At 40.5% G+C, this 27,625-nt stretch overlaps 2 protein-coding genes across 6 annotated transcripts in view; one reads left to right on the top strand and one right to left on the bottom strand.

Annotated features, from left to right (window-relative positions):
- Window positions 1-423, bottom strand: part of LOC124152962 (G-protein coupled receptor moody-like) — a 73,599-nt gene extending 73,176 nt beyond the window's left edge. For both annotated transcript variants that reach the window (XR_007221644.1, XM_046526051.2), the window contains exon 1: window positions 196-423. The gene's annotated coding sequence lies outside the window, so the exon portion shown is untranslated. The remainder of the gene's footprint in view (window positions 1-195) is intronic.
- LOC124152934 (histone deacetylase 6-like) overlaps window positions 1-27,625 on the top strand; it is a 341,819-nt gene that overhangs the window by 202,010 nt on the left and 112,184 nt on the right. The window lies entirely within an intron of this gene.

Here is a 27,625-nt window from a genome sequence, read left to right as displayed (position 1 = left end):
GGGATTGTTTTTGTATCGGTGAGTTTTTCCCCCAGGGTAAATAAATTATTGAATATCACTGTGGCTGGCCAACATTTTGTCTCTGTATGCTCGAGTTATCTGTCAAATTTTCATACATTTTCCCATCCATTGACAGGTCATCAATTCTTAAGGAGAAGCAACCAGGTAGGAAGGAAAGTTAGTTTAAAGACTTACCTAGCTGGGAAGGTGAAACACAATCTACGCATAATCCATTATCCACATCTTCTAATTGATTACCACAGACATCTAAGCCATCTTGAAAGTCATCACCTGTCAAACTGTCAATCAATGTCCCTTCTAGCTATAGGGAAACCATTAGGTGATGGGTATTCAGAGTCCTTGTTCAGAGGCTCAGGAAGTGCCAGCATAGATGTCCCTACACTGAGCGCTATGTGCGTGTCAGCTATCACAGCGGTATATTTCACTTATGGATTGTCATTGACTCATGTTGTGAAAACAAGAGGCGGAAATAACTTGTTGGGGCTGAGCTATCCAGAGTTAAGTGGTTGTAGATGTTGTTTAAAATACTTCAACTCCTATAACATAATATACATGACACATCAGGTATTTGTAATTCAGTGAGAGCATTTTGAAATGGTGCCTATTTGGATGTTAATGTTACAGAACCACTGGTACTGCTGTCTCTGAAAGCAATGTGAATCAAAGCGAAGTTCTCAATGTTACTTCATCAGAATCAGCAGGAAACACAGAGCAGGAACTATATATTTCCATCTTCTCGAGGCATGTCGAGTTAACTGACTATAAAAGTCCAGTTTCCACCCTTGCCGAAATAGCCTGGAATTTTGGAGATATATTTTGGCTGGTCTAACAAGTCTATGCATAGTCCAATCAAAATCACATAATGAACTCAACATCCAGTTCGTAGACTTCTCTAGGCAATATTACTCAGTACTCTGTAGGCGATATTACTCAGTACTCTCTAGGCAATATTACTCAGTACTCTCAAGGCAATATTACTCAGTATTCTGTAGGCGATATTACTCAGTACTCTCTAGGCAATATTACTCAGTACTCTGTAGGCGATATTACTCAGTACTCTCTAGGCAATATTACTCAGTACTCTCAAGGCAACATTACTCAGTACTCTGTAGGCATTATTATTCAATCCTCTATGGGCAATATTACTCAATACTCTCTAGGCAATAATACTCAGTACTCAAGGCAATATTACTCAGTACTCTCTAGGCGATATTACTCAGTACTCTCTAGGCAATATTATTCAATCCTCTATGGGCAATATTACTCAGTACTCTATAGACGATATTACTCAGTACTCTCAGGGCGATATTACTCAGTACTCTCCAGGCAATATTACTCAGTACTCTCCAGGCAATATGACTCAGTACTCTCTAGGCAGTATGACTCAGTACTGTCTAGGAAATATTACCCCATAACATACCTGTTACATGGCTGATGGAAGAGTGAAATATTTCATTTACGTTGTCTCTGCATAGATAAGAATAGATAACAACATGTCTGACCATTGTTAAGAAATATGTGTTACTGAGAGACCTCAGCTCGTTCATTAGCTGTCAGAGTCAGCCATTCCAGTATGTGGTTGTGTCACATCTTCTCACTGATACTCAACTTTACCAGGCCTGAAGGAGATCAGTCAGTTGCAATTCCAGCTGAAATCCTAAATTTTCCCAGGCAAAACAAACATTTAAAACAATTGCAGAATATGAAGACCTAGCAAGTGTTATTGATTCCATTTTGTTCCCAGGAGCCAAGCGTGAACGTGTGTTATAGTTCTTTCCCCCCAATGATGTGCGACTGTTAATGTCTGGAGACTGCAAGGAAACTCAGAATACCTGTTTTTTTTAATTTATGAGATCAGATTTTCAATGGTTTTTTAAAACAAATTTCACAAATGATTATATTTCTAACCCTGCTCTGTGGAGATATTACCATCAATCTTTGATAATAGAATCAACAAAATACAATGTGGTCCTGTGCACAACACACAGATCACAAATCAGGTGAAGTTAAGCAACGTCGGTCTCGGAGAGTAGTTGGATGGGTGACCACGTTCAGTAGCTTGACTCCTGAGAGTTTCTAGGGCTGCGGTCCTGCCCCACACTGAAGCACATGTACCACATGTGGTGTCTCCTTAGGCAAGTGACTTTGTTCGAAATGTGCCTCTGTTCACCCAGCAGTGAGTGGGTAGCCGGTAGGATGCGATGGTAATGTGGCTTTTACCTTCTGGCGCCTCACAGGCAGCTTGGGTTGTATACTCCCCAGGGAGCTGAGAATGAAAATCAAGTGCTCACTGATCCAATGACCGTGGTAATAATAGTGTAGCGCTATGAGCTTCCTACTTGGTGAATGGAATCTGGCGCATTATAAATGCACTTAATTATTATTATTATTATTATTATTATTATTATTATTATTATTATTATTATTATTATGTAAAGCAAGTTGGACATCTCTTTATATCATGATTTGACCCCAGGCACTTATCTCTGGCTTCAAGGCACTGATGGTGATTCATGACACATGCTCAAGGCATAGTCAAGAAAATAGCTTCTGTGTGTTCTTGGATAAATATACCACATATTACCAGCACATATTCTTCCACATATACCACCACAGTATAAAATGAAAGCGATAAAACTGTCCATATTTGTAAGAAATCGCTGTTAAAAGCAGAGCCCATTGTACAATTCTATCTGTAGGTAGGTAGGGGCAAATGAATTATGTTTGTTTTGTTTAACACAACACTCAGCAATATTCCAGCTGTATGACGGCGATCTGTAAATAATCAAGTCCGTTCAGACAATCCAGTGATTGACATCATGAGCATCGATCCACGCAATTGGGATACAATGACATGCATAAACCAAGTCATTGTGAGGCGGGGTGTTTGGCAGTGGGGCTGGTTGGTATCAAAGTGCAATGATTAACCTAACATGGCCGAACGTGTAAGGTGAAGGAAACCCACTTGACCCTGCAGCATATTTGCCCCCATTACTGTGTAATGACCAAGCCTCCCTTAACATGAACACGGTGGAATCCGGAACTGCTCTGTGATACCAGGAACCCGTTGTTTGTTCCACAATGAGATTCCGCTCCTATTATTAGATGAGTAACACATGGCAATGATGTAGCTGCATGGGTGTGTAGTCGTGGATGTTGGGGAAGGGGGGGATCTCAGACTTTATCAAACTTCAGGGCACACCCTTCTCAGGTGTCTTTTAGTAATCTTTGTTTCTTTGATTGTACAAATCAAGTTCTAGCACATTTTGCTGTCTTTGTCACACCAAAGGTCCAGGTTCTATTCCCGACATGGGTACAGTGTGGAGCCCTGACGCCCTTGCTGTGATAGTACTGATTTGTTGCTGAAATCAGCTTAAAACCATAATCCCTCACTCACTCTTGTAGAGTTCTGCCTTTCAAGCTGGAGACAAAAGGGGGGTGTCGGGTAGCCTCGTGGTTAAAGCGTTTGCTTGTCACGACAAAGGCCCAGGTTTGATTCCCGACATGGGTACAATGTGTGAAGCCCATTTCCGGTGTCACCCGCCGTGATATTGCTGGAATAATGCTACATTTGGCGTAAAACAATACTCACTCACTCACTCCAAGCTGGAGACATAAGTCTAGATTCAACAAGATTTCGTTCCCACCGTTCACACGGGTTCTACTAATGTGACAAGCGTCTTTAACTTGCACCCCTTGATTTTTCCCCCAAGACAGGCTGTCATTCCACCTAGCACACACCTCATCACTTATCAATGTTTACCGAGGACTGGTCACTCCCACAGCGCACCCATCATCACTTATCAATGTCTACCGAGGACTGGTCACTCCCCCAGTGCACCCCTCATCACTTATCAATATCTACCAAGGACTGGTCACTCATTGTTTTCACCTCCTACTGTATCTTTCTGAGTCTATTGATTAGTTTTTATCCTGTGAGGAGATGATTGCATGTATGTCTCTCTAATTTTTTAAACCAATGTCTGGACTCATCAGTTTGACAAGCAGCGCAAGGCATCGATGTCGTAGTAGTAGTGGAATATGCCCCCTTGAGTCTTGAAAGGTCAGAGTCTATCATGAGAAGATGGAACACACGACCTACATGACCTGCATGACAAAACATGTGAAGATCCAGGGTAGAATAGGTCTTCAGCAACCCATGCTTGCCGTAACAAGCGAAGGGGTGGTCGGGTAGCCTAGTGGTTAAAGTGTTCGCTCGTCACGGGTTCGTGACTTTTCCCGACATGGGTACTATGTGTGAAGCCCATTTCTGGTGTCCCCCGCCATGATATTGCTGGAATATTGCTAAAAGCGGCATAAAACCACACTCACTCACTCACTCACTCACTCACTCACTCACTCACTCACTCACTCACTCACTCATAAGAGGCAACAAGGGGATCAGGTGGTCAGGCTCGCTGACTTGGTTGATGCATGGCATCGAATTCCTATTGTGTGGATCGATCCTCTTGATGTCAATCACTGGATTGTCTTGTCCAGACTCGATTCTTTACAGACCGCCATCATATAGCTGAAATATTGCTGAGTGCGGCGCTAAACAACAAATAACCTAAACTAACCTATAATGTGACAGTGGCTATTGTTTGTTCCTTGGCAAGAGCTTCCTTGTGATATATAGAGGCTGTCACTCCAGTGTGTTTTTTTATGGTTATTATCCTGTAATATGAATAAACATTGTATTTTGGGAGGCTTGACAATACAAGACATTGTCCATCCCAAACCTCTTTATCATATAGGGGCGGTCAGATAGCCTAGTGGTTAAAGCGTTCGCTCGTCACGCCGAAGACCCAGGTTCGATTCCCGACATGGGTACAATGTATGAAGCCCATTTCTGGTGTCCCCTGCTGTGATATTGCTGGAATATTGCTAAAAGCAGCGTAAAACCATACTCACTCACTCACTTTATCATATAATGTCATTCTTAAATTCTGTCGTGGAATAAACTGTCTCATCTCTCACAAACATTACTGAACATTGCAAGTTTCCCTAGAGTATGTGCTTTAAATCTATAATACGCCAGAAGATCAGTGATTTGTCAGTCAAACAGTGACACAGTCAATATAGTTCCAACTGAAACCTGTTTCTAAGACAGTGGCGTAACTACATATAAGCAATGAATAATTGCCTATACAAAATATTTCTACTTGCCTTAAACAGCAATCCATAGGTCCGCCCGCTAGAGTAACTGCCCTTGATCAAAGGGAAGCAACTCTGACCCTAGTCTTCACTACAGCTTAAATACTGAGGTATATTCAGACACTGAATTCCTAGACAAATGACTTGTCTACTTTACCTGCAAACGACAACTACTCTGCAAAATGTAATTAAATGGAATGTGATTACTTAGAAACATACAGAACAAAGCTAATGGCAGTCAGTCTTTTGTACTGATTGCCATTTCAGAAGAGCTGGCGCCAGTCACGGAGTGGAAAGTCCTCAGATCCTTCAAGTGGATCACAACATGGTGCCACTTCATGACAAATGGTTCAACATACTTCGGTCATCAGGACCTAGCATCAATGTCACAGCAATGGTTACCTGCACAAATACTATGGAATAACAGCCAAGCAATGACTTTACCATTTCCAGTTGCTACCCGTGAAGATCCAGGGTAGAATAGATCTTCAGCAACCCATGCCTGCCTTAAAAGGCGACTATGCTTGTCGTAAGAGGCGACTAACAGGATTGGGTGGTCAGACTCACGACTTGGTTGATGCATGTCATCGATCCAAACTGCGTGAATCGATGTTCATGATGTCAATCACTGAATTGTCTGGTCCAGACTCAAATATTTACAGACCACCATCATACAGCTGGAATATTGCTGAGAGTGGCGTTAAACAACAAACAAACAAAGAAACATTTCCGGTTGCATTTCTATCTTCCAGTCATATGGGCTGGTAGTAAATGAAAATACCGGTCTTGGATTAAATTTACTGGTCACGTGATTGCTTATGAAACATTTAAGACAATGCAAGACACTTGTTTTTCTGCAGCCATATTGATGGTGATTTGTTGAAAATCTCACCCCTTTACAATAACTAATGAATAACAGCCAAGTAATGACTATATACACAGTGCTATTGAATAACAGCCAAGTAATGACTATATACACAGTGCTATTGAATAACAGCCAAGTAATGACTATATACACAGTGCTATTAAAATAACAGCCAAGTAATGACGATATACACAGTGCTATTGAATAACAGCCAAGTAATGACTATATACACAGTGCTATTGAATAACAGCCAAGTAATGACGATATACACAGTGCTATTGAATAACAGCCAAGTAATGACTATATACACAGTGCTATTAAAATAACAGCCAAGTAATGACGATATACACAGTGCTATTGAATAACAGCCAAGTAATGACTATATACACAGTGCTATTGAATAACAGCCAAGTAATGACTATATACACAGTGCTATTGAATAACAGCCAAGTAATGACTATATACACAGTGCTATTGAATAACAGCCAAGTAATGACTATATACACAGCACTATTGAATAACAGCCAAGTAATGACTATATACACAGTGCTATTGAATAACAGCCAAGTAATGACTATATACACAGGGTTATTGAATAACAGCCAAGTAATGACTATATACACAGCACTATTGAATAACAGCCAAGTAATGACTATATACACAGTGCTATTGAATAACAGCCAAGTAATGACTATATACACAGTGCTATTGAATAACAGCCAAGCCAATATTGCAATGATTAGGCAAGAGGAAGGCACCCCACCCGGTTGATCTGTTTCTTCATGCATGTGACTTACAATTTCTGCTTGGATTGGAAAGGTCAAAACAAAGTCATCTGGCCAAGACGTTTAACTTAATCTTCTGATATCATCCAGTAACAACAAATAGCCAATTCCCTTAACTGATTTACCCACCTGAACTCGAAATGAAGGAGACCAGTGAGACCTCCTCATCAGTTACATATTTAGATCTATGCATAAAGATTCAGAGTGACAAAACACTTCCACAAGAATGTATGACAAGAGGGATGACTTCAACTTCCCCTTTATGTAGAACAATATTCCAGCAGCTCCAACCTTGGGTGTCCACATTTCACAACTCTGAAAGTACCACTGAGCATGCTCTTTCTTCGTAGATTTCAAAGAGCTTCATGATGACTCTGGCTCAAAAGTTATTTGATCAACTGGTTCAAGAACATTCAACATTCAAGGACTCAAAGATTTAAAAAGTGTTTATGGTAGACATTATGTATTGACATTTACAAATCTGATGTCTGATGCAATTCCCCATTTTGATTAGTACCATTCGTGCCAATGTTTTTTAGGTGAACAATTGACTTGTCTTTGCATGTGTTTGTGATGGATGCCTCTGGTGGGGCAGGATACGCTCACCTAGTTGACTGTATGCTCTGCAGTCTCAAACTGTTTTCTATGTATTTTTTGTAATATTTCAAGCTCATATACGATTGATCCATATTGATAGTGAGATGAGTTAGGTTGGGTTTCGCATTCAAACATTTCTATTTTTTTAGGAACCTGAGCCGAAAACAAATAAAAAGATAAAATAAAGAAAAAAACATTTTTGACTCATTCATATTTTGTTTCAGAAACAATGTTTCCGTATCCCAATTGCGTGGACTGATGCTCATGATCTCAATCACTGGATTGTCTGGTCAAGACTCGATTAATTACAGACCACCGTCATATAGCTAGAATATTGCTGAATGCAGCATTAATGAACAAACAAACAAACACTCACTGACACTCATGACAATATTTGATTTTTTCGACCAGAAAGACTCATAACCCACCCTATGACACTTCCACTGTCAACGGGACGTTGGGGCAGCCTAGTGGTTAAAGCATTCACTCATCATGCTGAAGACCCAGGTTCGATTCCTGACATGGGTACAATGTGTGAAGCCCATTTCTAGTGTCCCCCCCCCCCTGCCGTGATATTGCTGGAATATTGCTAAAAGCGGCATAAAACCATTCTCACTCACACACTCCACCGTCATCACACACATCTATATTCCAGGCTTAATGCAAGATAACTAAAACTAAATTGCATACAGAACTGTACAAGAAACCTGAAACTAACCTGTAATTAGAGTCATGCGAACGATCAAGTGTTTTGTTACAGTGTGTTTCATCAGCCAGTGTAAACTGAAAACGAAAAAAAACTTTTTAACAAAATACCAGCTAATTCATCCCACACCCAGACAAGCTGAACATAAGGTCATTCTGGGTGTGAGTAATCACTCCATTGTGCCACGCCTGTGCTCATTAGTGACCCAGCCTACCCCTGACTCAGCATGGTGTCCAAACCATAGTTTCAAACGTGAAGAAAAATAGATCCGGCCTTTCTTGTGATGTTCCCCAAGGAATGATCTTGATGTGTTATGATGTGCATATTCCAGTATTGTCTATATCACCAGGGCGATTGCAGTGACAGTTTAAGTACTTATGTGGGATGAGGCTGTCTTCACTCTCAATATATTGACATGAAATATACATGTCAGTCTGTGCCAGCTTATTTCATGTCATCTTGATGTACCATGTGCATCTCCAATAATAGAAGCAGTGGAAGGCGACAATCACGTCCACCTTCCGTCCTGCTGACTCCACTTGAAATTATACAATTAATGGGGAACTAAATGTGATTCTCTTAATATGACATATGGGGAACTAAATGTAAGTCTCTTAATATGACATAATGGGGAACTAAATGTGATTCTCTTAATATGACATAATGGAGAACTAAATGTGATTCTCTTAATATGACATAATGGGGAACTAAATGTGATTCTCTTAATATGACATAATGGGGAACTAAATGTGATTCTCTTAATATGACATAATGGGGAACTAAACGTAAGTCTCTTAATATGACATAATGGGGAACTAAACGTGATTCTCTTAATATGACATATGGGGAACTAAATGTAAGTCTCTTAATAAGACATAATGGGGAACTAAATGTGATTCTCTTAATATGACATACGGAGAACTAAACGTGATTCTCTTAATATGACATATGGGGAACTTAACATAATTCTCTTAATAAGACATATGGAGAACTAAAAGTGATTCTCTCAGTATGACATGTGGGGAACTAAACGTAATTCTCTCAGTTTTTTATTGTTTCTTCTCAACAAGTATGTCTATTTAATGGCTTTGTCGGAATTCTGTTGTGGATCAAGTTCATATTGAAAGCTATCATTTTGTCCAGTGGGGACGGATGGCCCAGAGGCCACTGCAACTCACAGAGTTATCTCCCTTAGCAGCATGATCGCACTGACTGTGGGTTTGGATCCCAGATTTCCTCTGGTCCTTGGTCTGGTAGCACCGCCCCGTGCTCATGGGTTTTAGTGATTCTGCTCATGATATAGTCGGAATCGTAGAATGTGCTCTGCTTTCTGCAGAGATTTCTTATGATTGTGGAAAGAGTTCTGTCCCTTTTAATTATGCAAATTGGTAAACATTGCCGATGTCTCTGTTGGCTTCCTCTCACAGTAACCTCGTTTGATGGAGGTCAACTATAGGTTTAAAGCAGCTGTAAACCCTCTCATTATCCATGTGCCACAGGGGCACGGGTGGCCCAGTTGTCTAAGGTGCTACGATTAGCTGTGCAGAGTTGCGTCCCTTGGGCACGCAAGAAACCTATGATTGTGGGTTAGAATCCCGGTTCGCCCCGATTATGTTTATAGGTTTGTCACCACCATACCCGTGCCCGTGGGTTTCACTGAAGTGGTAAACGTCTGAGACCTGCATCACTTCGGGCTTTCCTCCCACATTAAGCTGACACGCCGTGATATAACTGGAATACTGTTAAAAGCGGCATTAAACCCAACTCACTCACTCACACTCACTCTTGTGATGATACAATTCTGTTCGATTTAAGATTAAGAAAAAGTTGGGTTCTAATGAAGCCACAATGTAAGTTTCATACATAAAAAGTGTTCAGTGTGAATGAGCTTGTAATCGAAGACTCTTTCAAGTTGCATGATCCAAGCTGGACACTTATTAACTGAAAACATTTTGTCGACATAAGTACCTTCTTGATATTTTAAATAATGTGAATTAAAATAACTTGTTCTTTGATGTCCTCTGACTTCAACTGCCACTTCACATTGAAATAGGCTACTTTTACATCTTACAACCTATCGTCGTTATCGCGTTTTCTCATGAAGCACAAACTGATTTCAGATAGAGAATGCTCCTGAAGAAAGAGTTCTTGCTTGTGGCTGTTTCCTCATCTCATGATCTTAAATTTGTTTTTTTAAAGGAACACTTGTAAATTTCTGTGGTGAAAAGGAAATATCAAATTACAAAATATCCTGTTAGGAATACTTAGTACTGAGATTCAGGTATGGATACTTGGAATGGTTTGGAGTGGCACTGATACTAGATGCACATGCTGGTATTGTTGAGAGTTGGCGCAATTTATCAACTGGACAAGTGTCGGAACTCATAGATGTCTGGGACTTCTTTCAATGAGGTCCATGTTGGGAATGTGGAAAAATGGATATGCATTAAGTATATTTATCGCAGACTGAAACTATTTCCTAAACCACTTTATATTTTCAAATAGCAATTTGTTTTCTAGTTGCTCTAGGTGTTATAACATGCACATGTGCGTCTGTAGTGAGATGTTCTTCCAACCTTGAGAGGATGCTTCATATATTATTCAGTGTGAAAGTTTAGAAAAGTGATATTTTCACTGCAGTGAACATAACAATTGATATTTCACTCCAGTGAACATAACACTTGATGTTTCACTCCAGTGAACATAACACTTGATGTTTCACTCCAGTGAACATAACACTTGATGTTTCACTCCAGTGAACATAACACTTGATGTTTCACTCCAGTGAACATAACACTTGATGTTTCACTGCAGTGAACATAACACTTTGACGGAACTATTGTCTTACAAGAGTTACCTCCCCTCAAATTATCTCCCTTTATTGTTAGTCTCTTGGCCGTACACAAACTGTTGACTTCCTATTTACTTTAGTTCCACACTGACATGACAAAATAATGACAAATGGTCATTAATGGACATAATATTGCTTGTTGCCGTTTCTTATTCACTTGAAAATGTTTCTTTATAAACAGAATTTAACTCATCAAATCGAGACTGTTCATTTCGCAAAGCATATTTTTGTTACTTAACCAGATTTCAAAAATTGAAGTTGATTTTGCATGTAATCATGTCTCAAATGTATGGTTAGAATTTTAATGATGTCCGATACTTTTTGTTACTTTTATCTATATTTTGTAGGATTTTGCAACACAGAACTATTTTTTAAGTCACCATTACAAGGGGTGGTGAAACGTCCCTGCGTGTTAGATAGGGAGAAGTTACATTTAAAGGTTTTACATTTGTAATGAAATAATTGTCCCGACATGTGAAGGCCATTTCTGGTGTCCCCCGCCGTGATATTGCTGGAATATTGCTAAAGGCGGCGTAAAACAATACTCACTCACTCACTCACTCACTCACTCACTCACCCACCCACCCACTCACTCACTCACTCACTCACCCACCCACCCACCCACTCACCCACCCACCCACCCACCCACCCACCCACCCACCCACTCACTCACTCACTCACCCACCCACCCACCCACCCACTCACTCACTCACTCACTCACTCACTCACTCACTCACTCACTCACCCACCCACTCACTCACTCACTCACTCACTCACTCACTCACTCCATGTGTCTTGTGAAATATCATGTTTCTCTCATCCTGTGATGGGGAAACAGAGCTACAGATAAGCAGCGTATTTGCGTAAAGTACCCCCCCCAAAATACTCAAAACCTCATTACTTTCAATAAACTTGCATTAAATGAAAAACTCAAATTATAAAAACAGCACGCGTAAATACCCAATGAAGTTTTTCAGCATGTGTTCAAAAAAGCTAATTTCCGTAACACAATTACAACCTAATTTACTTACTGAGTCAAGCCTATATATTTAGAACAGTTATATACATCTAAAACATTATCTCATTTCTTTTAATTGTTTTAATCTTTTAATCTTAAAATTGTTTGGGAAAAACACAATAGAGTGATGAATAGATGAGTGAAAACATAGTGGTTACCCAATGAAAAATGTAACAACCCAATTAAAATAAAAACCCTAGAGTAAAAACTCAATTGCTCAAAAAGTTATCTGAAGCTCTGGGGAATAGAGGTATTTCACAAGACACATGGAAATCGAATAATCTCTATTTATAGAACTCCTAACTCTTGTCAGTGGAGTCTTCTTAAAGCAATACAAAATTACATTTTATCTTACATCGCTGCTCTGGCAGTAGTGTGTTCAGTGTGGCCAGTCATGTCACAAATCCTCATGAAGCAAGCATACTCATTCCCATTTGACACAAATATGTGACCTGACAATAGTACATCTATCATTCCACATCCGCTGATTCAGGGGAGTGGGCAGCATAATAAACACTTTACACACAGGAGCGGTACATCCAAAAATCACTGGTGCATTTCAAAAGATCATTGTCAACCTTGGAATCACCGCTGATTCTGAAATCAGTATCTGCAGGAGCCATGGCTTTCACCAATGACTAGCCTTGCTCCAAGGCTGTACTGGAACAAAAAGTCCATGGATGTGTTGTAATTCTATCCTCCTAATGGCAAGTCTAGATATGGGGACAGTAAGGACTCCAGTCTCTTATAGGGACAACTTGTTCTTAATATTTACATAATCTAGAAATAATTATATAAACTAATAATTATTGACTTAGAGACTTGTCCAAGTCTAACGGATGACATTTTCGGGGCATTTCCTCATACTGCTGAGTTGGCTGATTTTCACCATTGGGATCCTCCGACATTCCTGGTGCAGTGCGTGGGTCAGTTTACTCAGGTTGGAAATGTAGGGTCTCCAGCACTCTCTGTGGCCCAGGTAATCCCATAGATGTTCAGTTGGGTTCAGATCCGGGTTTGTCCTTACTTTTCAGAATTGAATTTGGAAACAGGTGGTGCTGAATTAATGCTGATATTAGGGCTGGGACGGGTCCAAATTTATATCCAGGTACCCACCACCCTATTACCCGACCCTACCAGGGTACCCGCTGTAGATACTTAGAGATAGGGACAAACGGTCTAATTTGGAACAATTTGACAGTAGCCCTGGCAAAATGTATTTAGATACACGTGTAAGACGATCCGCTCATGCATACACTGAAGTTTAATGCATGAAGTTTTATCTTTATTCAAACATATAAAAGTCAGAAGGAATGGGGGGCGGTCGGGTAGCCCTGTGGTTAAAGCGTTCGCTCGTCACGCCGAAGACCCGGGTTCAATTCCCGACATGGGTACAATGTGTGAAGCCCATTTCCTGTGTCCCCCGTGATATTGCTGAAATATTGCTAAAAGCGGCATAAAAACCATACTCACTCACTCACTCACTCACTCACTCACTCACTCACTCACTCACTCACTCACTCACTCAGAAGGAATGGGTGCATTGTCAGAAAAAAATGGGATAGAAGTGACATATAGGGTAACATAGAGTTTTAGATAATTTTTGTCATCAAACAATATATATCACGTGACTAGCCACGGGTCCGGGTAGTCCTGTGGGTACCTGGGTCCTACTCAGGACCCACCCGACCCGGGTACCCGAGTTACCCGTCCCAGCCCTAGCTGATATGTAATCTAATAGGTGATCACGTATAGAAAGTGTAAATAGAGAATCTCACCCACATGTCTTTTGATATCAAATATATCAACGAGTGTTGATATATTTGATATCAAAAGACACGAGGGTGAGATTTTATTTATCATCCAACATCATTATTTGAACTTTTTCAGTTTGTAGACAGTTATAAGCAGTGTCTTAAGTGTAAAAGGTACTACTAACATCTTCAGTAGCAGAGCCATTAGTGATGTCATTTGTTTGTGACGTCAAGGTAACCAATGATGTCACAATGGTCTGCAATTTTTTTGTGATGCAATTTTATACATTTATCTCACCCTAGCGATATCCCTTTTTGGGAGCAAGTTTTGGGTGATAAATGTATGACAACAGCATGACCAACTAATTTGGTGACATATTTCAAAAAGAATAACACGACCACCAAATACGCTCTTATGTTGACTTACGATCACAAAATTTTTAGTCCAAGCAAATTCAGTACTAACCTTACATTTGGGATCCAACAATATTTTATTGCTGATTTCATGGGTTTAACACATGTGAACCAAGAAACAACTGGATGCTAACTTGGCACCCGTAAGCATCTTAAATAAAATTGGTTTATAAATATATCCTTGGAATCTCAAGGGCCAACTGGAGGCAAAATAAGTTGTTTGGGAAGTAGCACCAAATGAAGTACTTCCTGTTCAGATTGTTTAAATTTGTTACTTATCAGTAGCTGAGGGAAGTGGCATGAATACTATGGCACACTGGTGACTTATTTTTATTGTCCAACTGTTTTGTGACGTAGACATTGTAGTAGTGAGTGAGTAAGTTGGTTTTTACGCGGCTTTTAACAGTATTACAGTTATATCACGGCATGTCAGCTTAATGTGGGAGGAAAGCCCGAAGTGATGCAGGTCTCGGATGTTTACCACTTCGGTGAAACCCACGAGCACGGGTATGGTGGTGACAAACCTAGAAACATAATCGGGGCAAACCGGATTTGGAAACCACAAACATTGGTTTCTGGCGTGCCCAAGGGAAGCAACTCTGCACAGCTAATCGCGGCACCGTAGACGACCGGGACACCCATGCCCCCTACATTGTAGTGAGCCTGAGCAGTTATTAGAGATAGAGAAGTAGAGGGGAAAATTCAGATCAAAATGCGAACCAGTGAAGCATCGTAAAAAAATACAATCAAAGTCTTGCTTAATAGGGTTTTTTAAAATTGAATCCTAAATAATTAAATATATATGTAAACACACCCATCAGCAGTGACATGGACTTCATTCCATCATTGAGCAGAGTTGAACCAGGCAATAAAGGTCAACTGACGTCACTATACAAATATTGGAAATATCTGAAAACAATAGATGACGTCTCATTGGGTTACCAATTAATTGTATGGATATCAATAAAGTCTGTACTGCCTTTTTGTGTATATATATGTGTGTGTGTGTGTGTAAATGAAATTTTGAAATACAAAACGGCAGTACAGACTTCGTTGATATCCATGGGTGTGTTTACAGAAATAGAATAATCATAACCTGTTCCCCTTCTGATACAGGTTATTATATTTTTTGTAATAATCTGTTATATCTTATTTCATAATAACCTGTTTTATTATTTTTCATAATAACCAGTTTTATTTTATTTTATTATAACATGTTTTAATATATTCTATAATAAGCTGTTTTATTATGTTTTATCAACTCAACTCGAAATCACGCACGTTGAGACGCCCAACGATAACACAGTATTCGTGCGTGCGTGATTCCCGTGCACCCTTTCGAGTTGAGTTGATTGGTTCAACTGTGTCATATGGCCCTGTGACGCAGGGGTAGCATTATGCAGATGGCAGTTTCAATGAATGCTCGTTCAACCCATGACGAACAGGTCTGGTTGTTGATGAAATATAGTGATAGCTAAAAAGACAGATTTTTTATTCATGCACCGATTGTCTTTAAATGTAATATCCAGTTATGTATGACTGTTTAATAATCTCAGACCAACTTTGACTGGAGTGGGTATCTTATATTACCTTCCAGACTATATATCATATGAGCATGTGTTTATGAATCACTATCAAATAGTGATGATGGAATGAAATCATGCAAAAACAATTATGGGACCTGCCTTGCAAGGTCATGTCAACATTCTGCAGACTTGTTGAGCTATGTTACAATGGATGTGTGAGGCTTACGAGTCAAGCCGAGTCAAACCTCACCGTGTTCCTGCAGACATACATGGGCTGTTGGATGTTATCACGTCATCATATCACAAACACATGAATATATGTAACACTCTGTCTGAGACATTAAAGTGTTTTCCTAACGACTATGTAATGGTGGGTAGATCATGAATATATGCATGATAATACATCTACACACACGGTGATAGTTGTCTCCAGACAAGTGCAGCTGATTGCACAGACGGGGCTGCACATTTGGCTTGACTTATGTGATGGAATTGGTTTGGGATTTGATTTCTGCTCTGAACTTTGGACTGGTATTATAAGAGTTTCTTCAGGAACTTTTCAGGATGTGTCACAATTTATTGCATACTTGACTGGAAATTTGATATGAAATGTTGATATGTTATTATTCAGTGACATGTTATCTGCATAATGCATATCGAGCGTTTTGTGTGAATGATGATGAACTGGGCAGTTTTGTAAAGAGATCAGAATGCTGGGGGGAATGAAAGTTCAGACATCAAGTTTTTCAAGTTTTTTCACAAAAAGTTTCTGAATTAGGCAAAAAGTAATGTGTACATGTATTACGTTTTTTTTAAGTTGGAGTAAAGGTAGTCTGTCTTACAGACCCTGATACAAATATATATCAAATACAGCCCATGCAAGTCTATAATGTTTGGCAAGTCTAGATTACTGCAGTATCTGAAAATGAAGAGAGTCACTGGGCTCCCTTTTATTATATTTTTATTAAGATAACTGACAACTGTTTTTTCTGTACGATATGTTCATTTCAGAGACTAGATGTTAGTCTAGAGTAAAGGCTACACACTGAGAAGTGGACATCTTTCCACAAGTTGTAGAAGTAGGCACCGATAGTTATCAAACGTTTTCTCAGCCATTTGTAATTATGTTGGAATGATGAAGAGTTTATTAGCTGTTACCAAAGTTCCAAATGTAAGATTTGCACATGTGACCTTGGATCCGTGGTTTCAAATAGTTTAAGAATGTGATGCTCCCAGGAAATAGCCGTGTTGTGATCAATGAGCTGGCCCTGTACAGAGCCAGTGGGTATTTGAGTCAGGAAGCTGCCCCGTGAGATAGTCCCGGGGAGTGGAGGACTTGAGGGACTGAGGGCCCTGGGAGTGGTCTAGGACTGGAGGCCGACTGGAGGCCCACTGTGCTGCGTGCCTTGGAGGCTGAGGCTAACCAGCCATGACAAGGCTCATTCATCATAGCAATCAACAAGTTATGTAAATTGTATATATTTGAAGTAAACTTCAATATTTAATGTTTTCAAAATTTTGTCTTTATGTATCTCAATTAAGGAAGTGGCAGTTAGCTCCAAGAAGATTTGGCAATGGGTCAGCACTTGAAGTCAATCCATGTAGATAGATCAGCATATTAAATCAGGCCTTGTGATCGCTAGATCAACACTTTCATTCAGGCCTTGTGATCGCTAGGTCAACAATTTCAATCGGGTGTTCTTGTGAACGCAAGATCAACAACTTCAATCAGGTGTTCTTGTGAACGCTGGATCAACACTTTCAATCAGGTGTTCTTGTGAACACTGGAACAACTTTCAATCAGGTGTTCTTGTGAACGTTGGATCAACACTTTCAATCAGGTGTTCTTGTGAACGCTGGATCAACACTTTCAATCAGGTGTTCTTGTGAAGGCAAGATCAACAATTTCAATCAGGTGTTCTTGTGAACGCTGGATCAACACTTTCAATCAGGTGTTCTTGTGAACGCTGGATCAACACTTTCAATCAGGTGTTCTTGTTAATGCTGGATCAACACTTTCAATCAGGTGTTCTTGTGAACGCTAGATCAACACTTTTAATCGGGTGTTCTTGTGAACGCTGGATCAACACTTTCAATCAGGTGTCTTGTGAACGCAGGATCAACACTTTCAATCAGGTGTTCTTATGAAAGCTAAATCAACACTTTCAATCAGGTGTTCTTGTGAACGCTTGATCAACATGTTCAATAATGCCTTGTGAACGCTAGATCACCTTCCTGCCTCACAGCCCTCAGCACTCTCAGTTCTGATTGATAACCAGAAGTCTCCATTACAATGGAAACTGACCACCAGCCATGTCATGGCTAAATGATGAACATTATACATAGTATATGAGGCCCTTGTGAATAATTTGGCAGATATTGATCAGCACTATGTGTTCTTCTCTGTAAATCTATGATATACCAATTATAATCCTCCAAACTATCACAAACTATTGATGTTTTCTCAATATCCACGTGCTAATGGTCCAGTAATTCAGACATCCAGAAATTAAACACTTGAGTGTTATTGATATACATGCTGTATTTGTGGGTGTTATTGGGTGCACATCAATAATTTAGGGGATGTGTTTTATCAATATAAGATCTCTTCTTCATCCAGTATTTGGGATTGTTAGTCAACTGGTCAGTGTACAAACTGTACTGCTCTTCGCCGGTTGTCACCTATAAACAAGCCGTCACTGTTGTCTTGGTCTACCCTGGAACTGACAATCACCAAACACTGACATCCCACATACCCTCACTCACAACCACACTCCCTCCACACCCATGCCATACAATGTACCGTGAAGATCCAGGTCAGAATAGGTCTTCAGCAACCCATGCTTGCATGAACACTAGCGACAATGCTCGTCTAGGCGACTAACGGGATCGGGTGGTCCGGCTCGCTGACATGGTTGATATATATCGTTGTTTCCCAATTGCGTAGATCGATGCATATGATATCATCCACTGATTGTGCGTTAAACAACAAACCAACAACCATACCACACACCCTAACTCATACCCAAAACGGTCTCTCACACATACACCCTCATCACACCCATGTCATACACCCTCAGTCACCCATACACACCCACCCTGTTTACACCCATGCCTTCACCACATCCAAGCCTATGCTCTCATTTCCAAAACATTTAGGACATGCATCACTCTGAGCTTTCGACTCTCATTAGATTGAAAAGCTGTTATAGGACAAATAATGTTGAATGCAGCCTGATGATATAAATAGAAAGCCATGAGCTGTGTATATAGTCCAAAGCCATGTGCTGTGTATATAGTCCAAAGTCATGTGTTGTGTATATAGTCAAAAGCCATGTGCTGTGTATATAGTCCAAAGCCATGTGCTGTGTAAATAGTCAAAAGCCATGTGCTGAGTGTATATTCTAAAACATTGGTTGGAAGATAGCAGAATTATGGTCTGCATTTGTTTACTATTCATACATTCGTCTTGGAATTAGAAAGAAACTATAAGAGCAGTCTTCATTTTATCTGTCTTCATATTAGAAAGTGAGACAAATGCAGTGTCTTGACTGACAGAAGTGTTGAAGAAAAACATAGAAATCTCCAACTTGAACAGAGCTGTTTCCCCGTATTTGTCTGTCTGTCTGTCTGTGTGGCATCAAGTTATCAGATGTCTTGGACAGTGACATATAATACGGCAAATCGCATTAAGTCTGATAAATCTTCAGAAGTGTGTTGAATATACCTGGATAAAAACACAAACCATACTCCGTTGCAAGAGATGATAGACAGATTTTATCATTTATCAAAGTGCACAACACATCAGTTTGGAAGCTGTGTGTTTTCTGTAACATGATATTCTACAGTATGAAAACAAGAGGATTGAAAGAGTCTGATTGAAAAACAGGCAATATCTGTCAAAATGCTGTTTGACGATACAAAAAAAAGAAAATTTGGATAGAAAAAGATGGAAACTTTACAGATTAGCACGAAAAAAAAGGAGCTCATGGAAGATATTTTGTAATTTAATGTTGTGTGGGCTCGCCACTTGCCACGTATAGCCCTGCTTTCGACAGAAAAAACAACAGTCAGATACAGCAACCAGCTTGTTAGTTATAATGTTTATATGGAAATATTTTTGTTAGACTCCAGAACAGAATCAGCTATGAAGTTAGGAGAAGGTGACGTCACGTGTTGTACCACAAGGGCGTGTTATGTCCATTGTTTTGACGCGTTGATAGTCTTCATAATGTCCCTGCACAAGCAATTTGCCAAGGTCGGACGATTTCGATTTGGATCAAGCCTCGTTTCATGGTTCTCCGTCGTTGACTATTGTTCCTGAGGGAGCTAACCTCCATGATGATGTCCTGCCCGTGACTGAAGACAATAACTAGCCAATCAGACAGCTAGATACTAGATGACTGTTTCTGATGCATCATACAGTGACAGGGTTTCTAGTGAGGAGATTGAAATCCACAGGGAAGGAACCACAAGGTTATCACACACATTATAACCCTATCACCGTATTACCCTATCACCGTATTACCCTATCACCGTATTACCCTATCACCGTATTACCCTATCACCGTATTACCCTATCACCGTATTACCCTATCACCGTATTACCCTATCACCGTATTACCCTATCACTGTATTACCCTATCGCTGTATTACCCTATCGCTGTATTACCCTATTACTGTATTACCCTATCACTGTATGACCCTATCACTGTATTACCCTATCACTGTATTACCCTATCACTGTATTACCCTATCACTGTATTACCCTATCACTGTATTACCCTTTCACCGTATTACCCTATCACTGTATTACCCTATCGCCGTATTACCCTATCCTGTATTACCCTATCACCGTATAACCCTATCCTGTATTACCCTATCACCGTATTACCCTATCACTGTATTACCCTATCACTGTATTACCCTATTACTGTATTACCCTATCACTGTATTACCCTATCACCGTATTACCCTATCACCGTATTACCCTATCACCGTATTACCCTATCACTGTATTACCCTATCACCGTATTACCCTATCACCGTATTACCCTATTACTGTATTACCCTATCACTGTATTACCCTATTACTGTATTACCCTATTACTGTATTACCCTATCACTGTATTACCCTATCACTGTATTACCCTATCACTGTATTACCCTATCACTGTATTACCCTATCACTGTATTACCCTATCACCGTATTACCCTATCACTGTATTACCCTATCACCGTATAACCCTATCACCGTATTACCCTATCACCGTATTACCCTATCACTGTATTACCCTATTACTGTATTACCCTATTACTGTATTACCCTATCTCTGTATTACCCTATCACTGTATTACCCTATTACTGTATTACCCTTTCACCGTATTACCCTTTCACCGTATTACCCTATCACTGTATTACCCTATCACCGTATTACCCTATCACAGTATTACCCTATCAGCGTATTACCCTATCACTGTATTACCCTATTACTGTATTACCCTATTACTGTATTACCCTATCACTGTATTACCCTATCACTGTATTACCCTATTACTGTATTACCCTATTACCGTATTACCCTATTACTGTATAACCCTATCACCGTATTACCCTATCACCGTATTACCCTATCACTGTATTACCCTATCACCGTATTACCCTATCACCGTATTACCCTATCACCGTATTACCCAACAATGCAATATGTTCCTGACAACCTCTTGTAAACCTATTAACCAGCTCATCTTCCCAACCTAGGTTTTGAAATGGGTCACTTCTTAATCTGCTTTGAGGTTTTAAATTTCAATTGTAAAACCTAGGTTTTACAAACTTGCCTCTTGATATAAAGACAACTGTGTTTGGTTAAAAGTCACAATTTTTTAACATGAAAATTCCATGATGTGAATAGAACCAGCAACTTCACATATCATCTTAAGTTTTGGAACCCACTGTTTTCAAACTGGGCTACCGGGCAGGTGATGAAAAGTTGTTCAATTTTACATGTCATGACTCCACCTGGACCATGCAGCACGTTTCTTCTCTAAGACTCTTTGATCAAATTCTTTTATACCGCGACACACTGTATTGTTTCACTATAAGGTATGGCATTATTTTCTTATTTTTTCTGCTGTTTTTTGCATTTAGATGGTTCATAATTTTGATAAATCCTGTATGTACAAACCAGATATTAAATTACAAGGCCCGAGAAGTGCTTGTGTTTTTCTGACTATACTCAGCTTTGTGTCATGTAGTATTATCTGTCAGTTCCCTTTGGTATCTGAGACTGTCTCTGTCTGCCTTCTTCGAGTTTCAAAACCAGGTTTGACAAGGAAAAAATCAGAAAAAAAAATTGACTATAATTTTAAAAGGATTGCATCTGTAATACTGAGTTGCATACACAGTAGTCAAATTGCATTGTATCATGACAAGAAGAAATATGAACTGAATTAGGGCTGTGTATTGATCTGGATTTTGTATTGCAATATATTGCCATCCTTTAACCTGTATTGCGATACGTATTGCATTATATTGCCAATTTACGTTTTCAGAATTATACTCTGTATTAATGTCAGATACCATCAGTCAGTGTCCCTTATTTGGAACGATGTCGAAATCATCTGCCATTTTGTATCCCAGCAACAATCAAGGGAGATAATACGGTCACATGGTAGCGCAAGCTCTTTCCAAGCGTGTGACATCTTCGTTATACTCTCGCTATAGAGATCTCCGCATAATATACTTGTTTATATTTGCCCCAATATACTGTTACATTTACAAATGTATCGCAATAATGTATTGCTGAATATTTGCACCACAATATACCGGTGTACCAGTAATACCACACACCCTTAGTGAGAATGTTCTTTCGTATCCATAACTAACTGATTTTTGTATAGTAAAAGTCAACAAAGAAAAATGATATCGTTATCTCTGAAAGAAATACACTTTAATGATGTAAGTTTTTCAAAGTTTATCTTAGCTTTATGTGAGCAAGTATATACAAGGCTTCTCACAGTTTTCACTAGAATGTGACACTGCTTGATGCTAACCACACATGATCATGTGCGCTTTATGCACAGGTCTTTGTCAGTAGTCCGCTCAGCCTTCTGTCTGTTAGCACTGAACCACCTGCGTGGTCTAGAGGTAGAGTGTCCGTTCAGAAAGCCGAAGGTCCGAGGTTCGATCCCCGGCCACGTCGTACCTAAAGTCGTTAAAAGATGGTACTTGTTGTTACCCTGTAGGTTCTAAAACAAGGACTGGTCAGCTTGGAGTCAGTATACTGTGTCTGAGTGGGGTTTTCATGTTAAACTGCGGCATGGTATCTCAGTGGGCTAGCACTATAAATCGGCATGTCAGTCTTGACTAGTACAAGCAGCCACACACACACACACACACACACACACACACACACACACACACACACACACACACACACACACACACACACACACACACACACACACACACACACACACACACACACACACACACACACACACACACACACACACACACACACACACACACGTCGCTATATAAGTGCAATAATCTTGGACGTGACGTTAAACCCAATTTCACCTCACCTGCCCTTTTGTCACTGAACTTTACTCTACAAAGCTACTGTACAGATCAACATCATCATGTCACAGAGCATCTTCACACCCACATCTCTCAGCCTCCAATCCAGTCCCCTTAAGGCTCCCTGTGATTCAGCTCATGCAGTATTAAGGAGTTGATAATGTGCCACACAATAAGCTTCCAGGCATTTCGGCAACTCAGTACAGAAGTGTAACACTGATCCACACTCATTTCTCCAACATTATCAAACAGATTCCTCACATAACTTCATATTTACGTGGTTGATAGGTTCACTTTTATTTTGAATTAATAATCGTATAAAATCACAAAAAGAATATGAATATGAATCACCAAGATTAGTTTGGTTTTCTATCTTAACATTTGACATTCTATGTAAACATATCACTACCAATTGAATTGTTGTCAAGTGCCTACAGAGTCTGCCTGGAGAGTGGAAGGTTGGTGGTTGAATTGCCAGTCGCATCATACCAAAAGATGTCAAAAGATGGTACTTGTTGTTCCCCTGCCTGGTGTTGGCATTGAAGGAATCAAACAAGGACTGGTCAACTTGATTTCGTTTGTTGTTTAATGCCGCACTCAGCAGTATTTCAGGTGATGGTGGTCTGTAAATAATCAAGTCTTGACAAGAAAATCTAGTGATTGACATTATGAGCATCGACCACCTGATCCTGTTAGTCACCTCTTATGACAAGCATGAGTTGCTGAAGACCAATTCTAACCTGGAATCTTCATGGGACGTTCAGCCTGGAGTCAATGTTCTGTGTCTGAGTTCATGTTAAACTGCGGTAGGGTGTCTCAGTGGACTAGAACTATAACACTGGCATTAGGTCTGACTAGTACACACATACGCACGCACGCACGCACGCACGCACGCACGCACGCACGCACGCACGCACGCACGCACGCACGCACGCACGCACGCAAGCATGCAGACACACACACACACACACACACACAGACACACACACACACAGACACACACACACACACAATATCTAAGTCATATCAGCTGACTTGGCTGATGCATGTCATCGTATCCCAATTACATGGATCAATGCTCATGATGTCAATCATTGGATTGTCTGGTCCAGTCTCGATTATTTACAGACTGCCGTCATATAGCTGGAATATTGCTAAGTGCGGCGTTAAACAACAAATAAACAAACATACAAACGAATGTGAAGTTAAACCCCATTTCACGTCATCTCACAGCTAGTTGACCCCTGGCTGTATCAAATTCAACAATACTCCACGTCTACATCCTTGACTAAACACGGCCATGATCTGCAACACGTCATACTGTTTCTGAACCTTGTCCATGTTAAAAAGGATAGGGCCAAGGGAGATGTGTCTTATCAGGACCAAAACAAATAATTAAGAATATTTTTTGATGAGACAAAATGAGATGAGAGTTGCAAATAATTAAAAGATCACAGGAAATCATAATAAGGTTCCGAACAATTTTCTTGAAGCGACTGATTACGTGTCAACTCATGACGGGTCTCGGGTTCGGTCACCGAAAACACTGAGAGCAAGGATGCAACAATTTCCTGCAGTCTGTTGCACTTGGGAAGTGATTCAATGGATTAAACACAGCATGAGCAGTTACTGGAAATCATGTCATGTGTTTAAACCCCAGAACCAGGTAGTAGCCTTGCTCCAAGGCTGCACTGAAAGAAAAGTCCATGGCTGTGTAGTAATTCTATCCTCCTAATGGCAAGTCTAGATATGTGGACAGACTCCAGTCTCTTATAGGGACACCTTGTTCTTATTTACATAATCGAGAACTTATGATTTAAACTAATAATCATTGCCTTAGAGACTTGTGCAAGTCTACTCTGGTTGTTCCAGAGACGAACAGGTCCCCGGCCTGTGATGTATTAAATGAGGTGAGTTGCAAGAGTGACCTTGGTGATCGTGTGCCTGGTTGTGACCCCCCGGGTAGAGTGAGTGAGTGAGTGAGTGAGTATGGTTTTACGCCAATTTTAGCAATATTCCAGCAATATCACGGTGGGGGACACCAGAAATGGGCTTCACACATTGTACCCATGTCGGGAATCGAACCCGGGTCTTCGGCGTGACGAGCGAACACTTTAACCACTAGGCTCCCCGGGTAGAGTCTGTTGCACACTGGTAAACCTGGCCAGAATACTCAGCTGCAGCATCGTAAAACAACAGTCATCCAGTTCAGAACATTTTCCTGCCATTGTCATCCCTAAAGGTTGAGGAGTCCCTCAAGATCACACCTCTGTTTGATCAACTGCTCTTCTCGTTCATATTAGTTTGGTTGTATATGTAAGGCATATAAAACTAAAATATGTGATTATATTCCAGATTTGAAATTGTCATTTCCCTTTTTGCCTGTTCTTTTCCTGAGAGGGGGGCATGGGTGGCCCAGTCGTCTAAGGCACCATGATTTGCTGTGCAGAGTTGCATCCCTTGGGCACGCCAGAAACCTATGATTGTGGGTTCGCATCCCGGTTCACTCCGATTATGTTTCTAGGTTTGTAAGCACCATACCAATGCTCGTAGGTTTCACTTAAGTGGTAAACGTCTGAGACCTGCATCACTTCTGGCTTTCCTCCAACATTAAGCTGACACGCCGTGATATAACTGGAATACTGTTAAAAGCAGCTTGAAACCAAACTCGATCTCACAATCTTTTCCTGAGCATGTTAAACCATGGCTGATGTGAAACATGAAACTGATAAGTGCTCACCTGGACACACCTGGAATCTTCATGCACGTTTACATGCTAGGAATAAGTGGGTGAGAGATTGAATGGTGTTTAATGCCCGAGTCACCAATGGGGGCAAAACATTATCAAGTTGAGAAAACCAGGGACTGAAAGCATGAGCAGTGATCCTTGCTGTTGGGAGTGATGACAGTCAGTCAGCCGCGTCACCAAAGATGAGGAGTGGTCCTTGCTATTGGGAGCGATGACAGTCAGTCAGCCGTGTCACCAAAGATGAGCAGTGATCCTTGCTATTGGGAGCGATGACAGTCAGTCAGCCGTGTCACCAAAGATGAGGAGTGGTCCTTGCTATTGGGAGCGATGACAGTCAGTCAGCCATGTCACCAAAGATGAGGAGTGGTCCTTGCTATTGGGAGCGATGACAGTCAGTCAGCCGTGTCACCAAACAAGAGCAGTGATCCTCGCTGACAGTCAGTCAGCCGTGTCACTGAGTTTGACCAACTGATCAATCTTAGTCATCTCTTTTGACAGGCGCATAGTTTACTGGAAACCACACTCTACCTGGAGGGGGCTGACAGTAAGTGTTGCTGAACTTGTGAACATATTCTAAACATGCCAAAGTAGAAGCTGAAGTCTGGCAAGGGATAGTACACCACACAGCAGGTTTTGAATGGCTTACTCAGACTGTCACAGTCCCGCTATGGTGACTACAGTAAGCAGCTACTTCCCTGAAACCTGTGAACAGTCTGGGCCAGTTACCGTATTCGACGTAATAAGCGCCCCGCTCTAACAAGCGCCCATGGCGATAATTGCTAACATATTAGCTAGTGAACAATCCCCTTCCGATTGATCAATGTACACAAGACTTATTTATTCGCGTATAATACGCACTCGTGTGTTATATGCACCCTTAATTATGGGCAGTTAAATTCTGGAAAAATATATCTGTCGTACATAAACATTTCAGGCTGTCAGCATAAACCACGAAATTTATCTTTCAGTTCTGTTTTTTCCACCAAAAAAATATTCTAATAAGAGCCCCCTATTTGTAATTTTGAGAGCACCCTGGGCGCTTATTACTTCGAATACGGTATATCTGTCACATCTTCCAACTTGAGTCACATTCTACAAGGCCACTGCCTTTCAAAGAAATCAAGGGATTCACATAGTCCAGTCCACTTGACTGATATTCCACTTCACAAAAAACAGTAGTAGCAATGTTTCTGGCCATTTCCAAAGCGTACTTCACTCTTGAAGGGGCTATTTCGGGAGATATTTCTCTACTGGCCTGGTGATCTCACTTAAACAATTCAGGACTTATAGACAGCAGATGATGCCCAGACATCTTCAAGCTGTTCAACAAGCAGCTTTTGCTTGGCTTACAAGCACATATAGCCTATGGTGGACATTTACCTCTTGATCCCCATCTTCTGGTCCTCACAAGCAGGGGCCACAGGTGGCCCAGTGGTCTAAGGCACTAGAGTCCACAGGAGCCTGGACTGGACCTAGTGAGGGGGTTGACCTGTCAGCACTAGCCCATTGCTTCGATTCGATTCCTCACATGGGTACAATGTGTGAAGCCCTTTTGTGGTGTCCCCCATTGTGATATTGCTGGAATATTACAAAAGCAGCA

Source organism: Haliotis rufescens, unplaced genomic scaffold, assembly GCF_023055435.1.
Source record: "Haliotis rufescens isolate VD_foot unplaced genomic scaffold, xgHalRufe1.0.p SCAF_16, whole genome shotgun sequence".
NCBI lineage: Eukaryota > Metazoa > Mollusca > Gastropoda > Lepetellida > Haliotidae > Haliotis > Haliotis rufescens.
Note: the sequence above shows the minus strand (reverse complement) of the source record. Positions and strands in the feature narration are given on the sequence as shown.